Here is a 13,211-nt window from a genome sequence, read left to right on the forward strand (position 1 = left end):
TATCAAAGGAGTGGCTTCAGGACAACTCTATGAATGTCCTTGAGTGGCCCAGTCAGAGCTCAGACTTGAATCCAATTGAACATCTCTGGAAAGATCTGAAAATGGCTGTGCACCGACGCTTCCCATCCAACCTGATGGAGCTTGAGAGGTGCTGCAAAGAGGAATGGGTGAAACTGCCAAAGATAGGTGTGCCAAGCTTGTGGCATCATATTCAAAAAGACTTGAGGCTGTAATTGCTGCCAAAGGTGCATCAACAAAGTATTGAGCAAAGGATGTGAATACTTATGTACATGTGATTTCTTAGCTTTTTTTTAATTAAATGTACAAAAATCTCAAAAAATTTTACACGTCATTATGGGGTTTTTTTGTGAAGAATTTTGAGGACAAACATTAATTTATTCCATTTTGGAATAAGGCTGTAACATAACAAAATGTGGAAAAAGTGAAGCATTGTGAATGCTTTCTGGATGCACTGTATGTGCAGATTCTAAAAGGGTTTTAGGGTAGCCCCTACTTAGAAAATCTTCAAACAGCTGGTCAGCTTGTCTCCGAAAACTGTCAATACTAGAACAGTTACGACGGAGACGATTTAACTGGCTTTGAGGTACATTTTGGAGCCAAGGTCTTTAATGCCCACTAAAAAAATTTAAAAAGTTGTTGGTATCAACTTCTTTTTTGTAGTTAATCGTAACTAGAGTTGAGCCCTCAGAGGAGATAGTGAGATTCAAAAAAATGAACCACATGGTGATGAAAACAGTGCATGAATTTTAAATTTCAATAATAAAAAAATTATTAAGAAAGGAAACAAACTCAAGTGCAGTGTGTAATTCCCCATCCCAAATAATAAACAAATCATCTATATAATGGACATAGAACACTAGGTTCACTGCAAATGGATCACCCCATATATGTTCCTGTTCAAAGGCATCCATATATAAATTTGCAAAGCTGGGGGCACACGTAGTGCCCATGGCCATTCCCATCATCTGTAAATAAAAACAATCCTCAAATATGAAATAATTAAGCTTAAGGATAAAAGTATTGGAATCCAACAAAAAAACTCTTTAAACCTGACTCCATGTCAGAGTCATTATCCAAATAATTTTCTATTTCCTGTACACCCATATCCTGTGGTATGTGGGTGTATAAGGCTTGTACAGATGTGCCCAGCTAGTTTGTTGCTCAAAGTGCGCCATTCAGGCCTCCTGTGTTGCGCCATGGAACGTTATGTGATGGCTGTACTGTGGCACACCATGGTATTCTACTAAAGATAAGCCATGGCATGTAATACACTGCTTAACCTCTAGGTGGCGAGTGCTCTACTGATAAAATTTGTACTGCAGTGGGATGTTGAGAGAAATGCTTTCAGTTCAGTAGAGTTCTTTAAAATAACTGAACTTCAGTTTCTCTGTCATTATGTAATGCTTAGTGTGCATCTTCTGGTCAATGTAAGATACTGTACGGCTGCTTTATTGGGACTTGGTACAGTAATATGCATCTACTGTAGGGTCACTTTTAGGGACAGGGACTTTTAAGCACAGTATATGTATATGCATTTGTATAAGTAACAGAATTCACACACACCACCAAGTAATTTATTTTTAATCCAGTAGTGAAGATTTATAAACTAAACAAGAAAAAAAACTCCCCTTCCATGATTTGAACCCCAGACCCCAAGGTGCAAGGTACAGACCTTAACCACAAGGCCACAGACTCTAGTCATGTTGAGAGCTGCACCTGTCATGTATGTGATGTGAAGTGTGCAAGTTAAAGCAGGCAATGTGTACAATGTCAATAGCGGGCTCAGCATGTGGCAGCATTGAATAGAAGTGAATGATGGTGGGGGTGGCGGTAAGCCATACAATGAGCTCAATGGAGTTAAATAGTAATTGTGTGATGGTGGGGGGAGGTGGTGAAGGAACTTGGATGGCCATACACAGAGAGGAAGGAGAAGGGAAGTGCAAAGTAGTGAATTTTAAAAGTATTGTATCTGACTTGATCTCTCTTTATGAAAAACTTGCCCCCTGTTATGTGTACAATACAATGTCAACTATATAGCAGAAATGCCACGTGGTGGAAAGTTGACAGAAATGTTTTGAGTCTAAGGTCACAGGAGTGCTGTGTGACTCGGTTGCGCCGAGCCTATTTTATGCATCGTTTTACCCTAAATTGTGTCTTATTAGCACAAGCAGCTTCTTCTGATTAAAATGATATACAGCATGCCTGTGTTCTGTGAGCCAGTACGGGTGTATCTGCTAGCAAATCACTATGTTAAAGTGTTACAGTCGCTGTTAGTGTAACGTAGCATTTCACTTGCAGATACACCCGAACTGGCTCACAGAATATATGCATGCTGCATATTTTTTTAATCAGCAGAAGCTGCTTGTGCTATCAATTGGCATCGATGTGTAATTCAGATGCATTTGAAGGTAAAAAGTTGCATAAAGAACGCTCGCTCTACTGAGTCATGTCTTATTAGCACAGTACATGTAAACACATTCATCATGTCTCAGTGAAAGCTGTGCATGCCTGTGACCCCTGTCTGAGCCCATGAGACATATATATATATATATATATATATATATAAACACTACAGGACTCACACATACTGTACTGTTATTATTTAATACTTTATTACACATTCTTCTACAGCCCTGATTCCATGACCAAAATGCTATACTATAGTGTACCGAATCACAGCTTCTGTCAGTCAATCATCGGGCGGTGATACAGAAAATGCATTGGAACTCTGATGCATGTACTGTGTAGTTTAGGAAAAGTGACACCTGGTGGACAAAAAGTAGTATTACATGATATGACTTTTTCCAGTGCTATGCTACGTTCCGTTAAGAAACATTCTGTGTGGCGTGACTCAAGGCTACTGTGTGGCGTGAGATGCATGGCACGCTACATGGCTGTATGGAGCAACAAACTAGCAAGGCACATCTGTATGTCCAATGACAGAAAAGCATAACTAGGTTTCCACACTATGGGCCTGATTCAGAGCCGGACGCTCTGACCAGGGCCCACCTCCATAAATATGGAGTGTCCTCCTGGACAATCGTATAGCTGTGGGTCACCACCCACAGCATATATACGAGTGTGCAGGATGATGGTCGCGATGGTCTTGACCATCGCAACTGCGAGCAGAAGCCTGCGGTTGAGTTTTTCAACCGCAGGGCCAGGAGTGATTTTGGCTCTATCAGAGCCAAAATCACTCCCACTGACATCACTAGTGATGTCAGTGGGGCAGGCTTCTGACGGTAGGCGTTCCCTTGGGAACGCCTTCGTCTCGCAGGCACGCCCCCGTCATGCCCACCAAAGGGGGCGTGCAGTCAATCAACATCGACAGCATGCCCCCTTTGATCAGACACAACGAGCGAAGGAAACTCCTTCGCTCGTCGCGTCTCGCGCATGGCACGACGGAGCTCCCTCCGTCGTGCGCATGCGCAGTGCACACCATCGACCCACTTGCGAGCGGACAGCCGCTCGCGAGTGGGTCTGAATCAGGCCCAATATCCTTAATAGTATTTAATAAGTGTATCGTGTCTCGTATGTGAGATTTTAGTGAAATCACATATTTCTGCAAAAAATAATCAATAAATTGTGATAAATTAGATGTGAGGGACCCTATAACAGAAATAATAGGCCTCCCAGATGGTGCTGCAAGTGACTTGGGAATTTTAGGAATGTGATAAAAGATGGGAGTGATGGGGATATCAACTGTGAGAAAGCAAAATTCATCTTTGGATATCACATCACCCCTGAGGGCCCCCTCAATCAAATGTTTATATTCCAACTGGAACATCTTAGTAGGATCTGTTGGAATCCTTTTATAGAAGGAGACATCTCCAAGCTGATGGTGGGCTTCCTGCAAATAATAATTCAGATCCAAAAGCACTACCTCCCCCTTATCTGTACATCTAATAACTATGGACAAGTCCTGTTCCAATTCCTTGAGAGCTCTTTTCTCTCTTTATATTGGACCATGAGGATTTTACTGCACAGATCTTATGAAAATCGTCAATAGTTTTTTTTACAGAAATATAAAATAGTGTTGGATTTATGATTTACAGGGAAGAAAGAAGACTTTTTTCTGAAACTACTTCTGGTCTCTTTAGCATCAGAGGATTCATTAATATCAAATATCAATTTTTCTTTTCCTATATTTAAAGTATTATTTTCTTCCCACAAATTTTCCAGCATAGAAAGGGTGTCACAATCGATATTATCCAAAATGATTGGTGAATCCCCTTATCTTTTAATTTTTTAGCAGCAAAATACCTTTTCCTGCATAAAGTACAAACAAATAAATTCAATTCAGCAAATAGGTCAAACATGTTGGGATTCTGACTAGGAGAAAAATTCAAACCCTTTTTTAAGAGATGTATTTGAGATTCAGTAAAGGTTTTTCCCGTTAAATTAGACGGAACCTTGGTCTTCTTACATTGCTTCCTTCCTCTCCTAGTTCCTCTGTATCCCGAAATCTTTTTGGTGTACCCGTATTTAATGTGGTATATGGATTTGAATGTGTGAAAATCCCGTTTGGTGCTTGTATAAAACCTTTATCATTATATTTTTTAGCGCGTACATCCAAGGAAGGGGATACATAGTCCTTACTATTTTTATCCTGTTCATGTCTCTGTTTGTAAGGAAATCTCCTATTTTCTTGTCTTGGTGACTGGTATGATTTATTTCTACCCCTACAATGAGGACCCCTGTGACCGGAGCCATTGGAATGTCTCCTAGTATAATTGAATCATTGGGGGGAAAAAACCTTACCCCAATTTCTTTTATATCTTTCTTTTCTATTAGCATTAGGCTGGAAATATTATATTTTTCGTCAGGAAACTTTTCCTTTATTATTAGAGTTGATGTTTTTTTCTTTAATATTGTGAAATATTGTTTGATTTCAGGTGCCCTGTCTTAAACCCTCTATGCCCTTGAGCACCAGCTTTAGTAAATGTTGATGGACTAGTATCATTATGACTGGCAGAGACTACAGCGATAGTAGTTTGTTGTTGCTCCTGCTCTTCTGTCGACTCATTGTGATCCATATCGACTCATAATATTAACTTGGTGGCAGGCCACCTACTTGAGTATTATTGTTTAACACAGTACCACTGCCTGGCCTGCTTGAACACACACAAGTTTTATAAAAATAAGTTTGTTTGTTCTTTAAAGACAACTTCACACTGCGACTGACAAAACTGATATTAGCAGCATCTTCACACTGCGACTGACAAAACTGATATTAGCAGCATCTTCACACTGTGACTAACTGAACTGATATTAGTGACAACTTCACACTTTGACTGACAGCACTGCTATTAACGTCAACTTCACACTGCGACTGACACCACTTATATTATTAACGCGTTGGCACGGTACCTATTGAGTGTTATTGTAACACAGTGCTACTTCCTCGCCATAAACACACACACACACATTTTTTAGCAAAATTGTCAACACAATGCATGAACCTGAACAATACACAAGTTTTTTTTCATTTATTTATTTTTGTTGTGTTTTTTTTTACACACTGCTGTGACTCACTGTGCTTATAGTAATGGTATCACACAGGCACCTTTCAAAAATGGGCCACCTTATAATATTTTGTGGAAAGTTACAGCACCAGTGTGCACCAATAAGGGATTAATACTGCTCTGATTTAAGAGGAGCCCTGCAGGCAGTTAAAGTACCAGTGTACCAATAAAGTGAATACTGCCCTGTATTAGGATAGGAGCTCTGGGCTGTACTGTGGTCAGTTAGAGTACCAATGTGCACCAGTAAAGTTAATGCTGCCCTGTATTTGGATTGGGGGTTCTGGGGTGCACCGTGGGTAGTCAGACCAGTATGCAGAGTACCAGTGTGGATCATGTGTGAACACCCTGTTGCCGCTCAGTAACACCTACTATGTCGCTAGTGGAGATCACACTGGGATCCATACGACTCTGAATCACCTGTAATTGGTCTAAGTTGTGTATGCTGGCCCAGGTGACCAGTCTGCCAAATATCACAAGATTCATAAGCAGATGGAATTGCATTAAATTTAGAATCGTCTTCTTTGTATACTGGAGAACCATTCCCACTCTTCCACCAGCATGTCTATGATGCACAGTCCACTCCAAAGGTACAGACATGTTGTCCGATTTACCTATACTCTAAGCCTTTATACAGTGTGGTGTGTAGTACACGCATAGTGCTCCACCTAGTAAAACATGTATAAAGATAATACTTGTTGCTGTGGAGCTCTAGACAGAGTGATAGTGGGTTGTGTAGGGATCAGGGTGTAGTTAATGTAGATTTGTTTGCTGTTGACAGTCTGTCAGTTGTCCTGAGCAGTCTAGTGTGAGATAAACTCCTGGGTTCTGGTTGGGGTGGACGGAGATATAATGATTTCAGAAGATAATAATTGGAATATGATAAGCAAAGGTGTAAAGTATAATCATGGAATAAAGCTCAGTGTATATGTGAAGAGGAATAATGAGGAGTATTCTGATAGGAGATAAGGAATGTGAGAGATGAAGATGTGAATATTATGAGATAATGAAGATGTAAATAATGGGATGGATGGATTCTAATATCGCAATAAGGTGTAGAAGGTTTGGGTTGTATGATAGCAATGAGTAAACATAATAAAAGAAAAGAATTAGCAGGAAATGTGTGAGGTGGCACAAACAGAGGGCCTGATTCAGACCCGGTTGCAAGCGCTGTGCGCTCACAACCGAGTCGATGGCGGGCCAGTGCGCATGCGCACGATGGAGCCGGCTCCGTCGTGCGCATTCGCGAGACCCGGATAGTGACGGGCACTCCGTCGCTCCGGGTCTCGCAACAAAGGGGGCGAGCTGTCAATGTTGAGTGACAGCTTGCCCCCTTTGGTGAGCGGGCCAGGGGAGTGGCTGCCCAAACGGAGGCGTTCCCATGTGAACGCCTCCGTTTGGGGGCGGCCCCACTGACATCACAAGTGATGTCAGTGGGTGAGATTTCGGCTCTGTTAGAGCCGAAATCTCTCTGGGACTTGCGGCAACGAGACCCTACCACAAGGGTCTCGTCGCAAGCCCGATGGTCTTGACCAATCAATTGCATGATTGATTTATTCTAAATCATTGCTATCACCATCCCAACGCCACAATTTCTACACAATATCTACCATCTTATAGTGACATAATCATCCATCACTTCAAACTATTCACACCTTCATTATCTCACACTGCACAAATCTGTATTAAGCTGGGTACACACCTAGCAGATATATCTGCAGATCGAGTGATCTGCAGATATATCTGTAGATGATGCTTGTTCATATACACTGAACGACCATCATCTTCCAGGCAGCCTAAGGTCCTGCTGCCGCTACATGTGTACGGGCAACACGCTTGCCGATGGACAGATATTTCTGCAAATGTCCATCGGCTGTACAGCACAGCTGATGCAATATGTCTGAACAACGTCGTTCACAGACATATCGCCAGTACAGATATATTGGCCAATCAATTGATCAGCCAATATATCTGTCAGTGTGTACCCAGCTCAACTCACATTCTTTGTGTCCTAACAATTAAATGTACTGTATAGCATATTTTTCCCTCACATATACACTGAGCTTCATTTTGAGGTTTATACCTTATATATTTGCTTTTCATATTCCAATAGATGTGTTCTATAAGATCCAAGCTGAGCACAACTCAGAGTGTATTTCTCATTAAATTGCTTGGGACAGCCTACTAGACCTACAGCAGGGAAACAAGACCTATTGTACATCAATCACACCCTGAATCCCACACCCACTATCATTATACCCTGAACTTCATGGTAACAACAAGGCATTGTGCTGTTTGACACTTTGCTGATAGAAAGAGATTTATCTGGACATTTTCTTGTATCATCTTTTTTATCTTCAATAATATGTGACCCTTTCTATTTGGTCTTGTCACTGGGAATCATTGATGGTGTAATTGTGATTGGAATCCACTTGGAAATCCTACCAGGGATTAGAGAAAGGATAGGTTCATAAGTGTAATGTTTGCCACCAGCCTTCTAATAAACCTATAGTGGCCCTTCTGTACCTTAGAGCATTGGGTGCCTACCAGTACTCAGTTGCCCTCAGGTGTTATGTGTGTGGCGAAATAGGTTTATCTAGAGACTGATACATACAAGTATATATAGGAGATTAAACATTATGCTCAGTATAGTGGTATAAAGCAAGGTACACTGAGAATAATGCAAAGAACAGGGTATCCCAGATTTATCTGGGTTGATTGAGCTCAACCCTTTTGTGTTGCCCAATTAAATGTTTATACGAAAATAATTCTTTGCATTTATAGTTACAGAGGGGGACAAACCTCTGAGATTTGAAGCTCACCCGCACATGACTTTAGTGCGCAAGTGTCAATATATAGTTCACACTAAGAATAATAGCAACACATATAGCAAAGAATGGTTAAGCAACAAACCTAATTCAGGGAAGAGTAGTGAGATCATAAAACTAGATTAAATAGAGCAGCAGCAGAAAACAATAACCGGTAACAGGCATCATTCAGTGCAGATGAACAGTGATTCAGCAGACAGGGACAGTTGGACAGGTGTTATTTGTGTGGTGATATAGGTTTATTTAGAGGCTGATACATATAAGGCTACATTGGAGACTAAACACCATGAGTAGTACAGTGGTATACAGCAAGGTACACCGAGAATAATAGCATCAGATATATCAAACAGCAAATAATGGTCAGGCAACAATCCTAATTCAGGGAAGAGTAGTGAAGTCATAAGTCAAAAGTCAAACCGGTAAAAGGCAGCATCCAGTAAGGATGAACAATGGTTCAGGCAGACAGGGACAGTCGGAAACAGGCAAAGGTCAAGGAAGGCAACAAACAAGGAGCCAAAACAAGCAGTTTTGGTTTTGGAATTGGATAAAAATCAAATAAATTTAAAAAAAAATTCAAACAGCTAAACTGTCCAAATCAAAAACCTGAGTTTGGTTTTTAATCCGAGTTCCAAACCGGTGACAGATCCAAACCGGGTCACAAAAGTGAACCTGAACCTTGACCCAGTTCTACTCGGAAGCCCTAAATTCGGGTGTGTTCAGATTTCAGATATCAGGACCCGTACATCTCTAACCAGAACACATTAAATTCAGCAGTGTCCCTGACTTGGAGGTTAATTCATCATCTCCTAATTTATACAAAAGCATGTGAAAAATATAATTTTCACCTAATATAGTAATAGAGAAAGTGTGTGTGTGTGTGTGTGTGTGTGTGTGTGTGTGTGTGTGTGTGTGTGTGTGTGTGTGTGTGTGTGTGTGTGTGTGTGTGTGTGTCTTTCTGTATGTACTTTATGCACGGCCAGAGTTTTGTACCTAGCTCCACCAAATTTGGCATGGTGGTATAGTTCGACCAGGATTAGGTTTTGAAGTCATCAGGCCATGGAGCTCTACATGGTGCCATTCAAGTAGGCCATGGAATCTGATATAAAATTTTTGTTTAAACAAGTTCGCTTGGGATATCTTCCAGTACCTAAAACAGCACTGATCTGAAGACACAGGCTGATATGTACCAGTGGGCAATTTGAAGTGGGGGGCAGGCAGAGCTCCAACAGAAGAGCAGTGTCAAAAGATCAACTGTCACACTGCACCTGCTCTGACAGTTTACTTTAGAGAAACTATGAGTGAAGCCATGAGGCAAGATCAGCCAATCCTGAGGTTACAAAGCTCTCATCTGCTTGGAGGACAATATTCAACAGATGGTAGACAAGACCAGAACTTCAGATATTACACACCATAAACTCTTAAGCAAGCAAAAGCAATAACAGCCTTATAAATCAAATTCACTAGTAACTAATACCAATCAATCAGGCCAACCGTCACAGCAATAATCAACAATACCTAGCACCTGAGAACCAATGATAGTCAGTGGAAGTGTCAAGACAAAAAAAACAAGCATGGCATGGGATGCAGCAGTATGCCTGAGTCTGCCACTGCCCATGTTCCAGACTGTCACTACTACTGACAATAGGAAAAGCAGAATAAGACATGAAACTTCCTACTTAGACAAAGTATCGCTGTAATAAAACTGGAATTATTTGTTTTAAAAGAGAGATTTCTACATTAAAATTGGGTGATAACAAATGAGAACTGATAATAGAACAAAGGATCTGACCAGGAAAAACGAAGTATAATGGGGTCTATGGGCAAAAAAACGGTTATACTGTATGTATATTATATTCTCATTGTAGGCCTTCTGAGTCCACCCAGTTTCTATGGGGCCCGCCGACCCAGCGATCGCACCCCCAATTTGCTGGGTGCCTGCTGAGATTGTGTTACCAATGGGGGCCCGGCTCCTCCTCACACCTCTTCCCCCCGGCGGCAGCCGGAGGACGGAGCTCACTCCTGAGCTCCAGCTTCTGGGTCCCACAGTGCACTATGGGAGTGATGTCATATTTCCGAGGAGCGTGCGCCAGGGATGGACGGCAGCAGGCACAGGAGCTGGGTTTAAGGTAAGTATTGTTTTTTTTTTTAGTGTATGTGTGTGCGCAGGGGGGGGGACTTACTACAGGGGGCATTACAGGGGCCTAACTACTGGGAGCATCATATGGGGGCACAACAGCAGCCTTACTGCTGGGGCATCATATGAGGGCACTACAGAGGCATTACTACTGGGGGCATCATATGGGGGCACTACAGAGGCCTTACTATTGGGGGCACTAGAGGGGCCTTACTACTGAGGGCACTAATGGGAGCACTACAACTGAGGAATTACAGGGGCCCTTACTACTGGGGGCACTTCAAGGGGTATTACTACTGGGGCACTGCAGGGAGCATTACTACTGGGGGCACTACTACAGGGGGCATTACTTTTAGGGACATTATTACCATTATTACCAGGGTGCAGTGTTACCGGGGGAATTACTACAGGGGGCATTATTACTACAGTGGGTATTGCATAAGTGGCACCATTATAGTGGGCATTTAGTGTTTTAGGGGAACTGCTATGCTACTGTGGGCATTGTGTAAGACCTAAGTTAGGGGGGGCCCAAATGTTGCTATGGGATCCAAAAAGTTCTAGTTACGCCCCTGAAACTCTGTGTGTGTGTATATATATATATATATATATATATATATATATATATATATATAAGAAATATCTGTGAATTTCTCAGATGAAGGCACTCACTTAAAAATTATTGATTTTATTGAGAAATTTTTCTTCAAAAAACTTTTAGACGTTAAAGTCAGACACCATATTTGGTTGTGTCGACGTTTCGGTCCAATTTATGACCTTTTTCAAGACTAGTGTCTTTCAAATCACAAGTTTATAGATCTACAAATGAATAAACAAAAAAACATAATAAGTGAAATGGTGACAATATCTATCTGGCCCCATCCTACAAGATAATGAGCAAATAATCATTACATACGTCGAAATCATATGTATGTTCAACATACTGTATCAGAATCGCTGCCTTTCACAATGAGGATATGGACGTGTTAACATCACCTATAAAGAACAAATGAAGATATATGCAAATATAAATGTACATGTATATACCCATATATTTGAACACATGCATACATGGTCATGCAAGCACCTGATGGGAATCTGAAAATACATGAACCTATATATCTACCAAACAGGTGTTCATATATTCAAACACACATATATGTGTGCCAAACAAATAAACACCATCTTATATGACAAAGCACCCAGAGTGCATAACTATCTAAAGCAATTCCAAACAATATCAGACAGTATATAAATAGAAAACACATAAGTATACACTTATACCAATATCATCAAACTAGTATATATCATAGAGCAACATCTTATATAAACTGAGGGTACAATGTCAGTCCTAATGATAATATAAACATTTTACAATATACTGTGGCTCATATGCTTGAACCCAGGCTGCTTAAAACCAAAGCATGTAAACTAAAGTGTATATACTAGCAATATATCATTTAAACAGACTCAATATTGAGCACAACAATACTGATATTAGTAACTGAATGGAATGCAGGACACACATTACCTTATCCTTCATAGTGGCAGCATCAGCAACCTGCACAGCGCACACATGGAGCTCAGAGCTCCAGAAGCAGCAGAGGTCAGAGACACTGAAATCCGAACCCCCCCGAGCCCCCCCGATCCGAGGCAGATCCGAGTCAGGCTCGATTTTTCCCGCCTGACTCGGATCTGAAATCGAGGCAAAACGTCATCATCCCGCCTTCCGAGTCTCGCGGGCTTTGGAACCTATATAAGGTACCCGCGTCGGCGCCATTTTCTCACTCAGCTGTGGACAGTGAAGAGGGAGGGTGGGAGTTAGGGCTGGCTGGGCTGTGTAGTGTAGTGTAGTGCAGAGTAGTGTTGTGCTGTGCTGTGCTGCGCTGTGCTGCTGTTGTCCACTACTTCAAAGTCCATAGGGGCTGGCTGGACTGTGTTGTGAAGTCAGTTCTCCATAGGGGCTGTGTCCACTCCAAAGTCCTGTGCAGTGTCCCAGTCCTAAAGGGGTGCTGTAGTGCTGTCCAGGGGGTGCTCTGTCCATCAGGGGTGCTCCCCCCAAGTGCTAAAAAAATAATATTTTTTGTGTGTTTGTGAATTGTGTGCGCAGTAGCCGCACGTGCATCAACAAAGTAGTGCCAAGCGTGCGCCTGTGTCATAAGTAAAGGGCCGGCTGGCTTGACCGTTAAAGGGTGCTGTAACCCCCAAAGTACACTCCAGTCCAAACCAAAAAAAAAATTATTTTCTGTGTTTGTGAATTGTGTGCGCAGTAGCCGCACGTGCATCAACAAAGTAGTGCCAAGTGTGCGCCTGTGTCATAAGTAAAGGGCCGGCTGGCTTGACCGTTAAAGGGTGCTGTAACTCCCAAAGTACACTCCAGTCCAAACCAAAAAAAAAAATTTTTCTGTGTTTGTGAATTGTGTGCGCAGTAGCCGCACGTGCATCAACAAAGTAGTGCCAAGCGTGCGCCTGTGTCATAAGTAAAGGGCCGGCTGGCTTCACCGTTAAAGGGTGCTGTAACCCCCAAAGTACACTCCAGTCCAAACTAAAAAAAAAAATATTTTCTGTGTTTGTGAATTGTGTGCGCAGTAGCCGCACGTGCATCAACAAAGTAGTGCCAAGCGTGCGCCTGTGTCATAAGTAAAGGGCCGGCTGGCTTGACCGTTAAAGGGTGCTGTAACCCCCAAAGTACACTCCAAACCAAAAAAT

Source organism: Taudactylus pleione, unplaced genomic scaffold (genome assembly GCF_031769625.1).
Source record: "Taudactylus pleione unplaced genomic scaffold, aTauple2 ptg000184l, whole genome shotgun sequence".
Classification (NCBI taxonomy): Eukaryota; Metazoa; Chordata; class Amphibia; order Anura; family Myobatrachidae; genus Taudactylus; species Taudactylus pleione.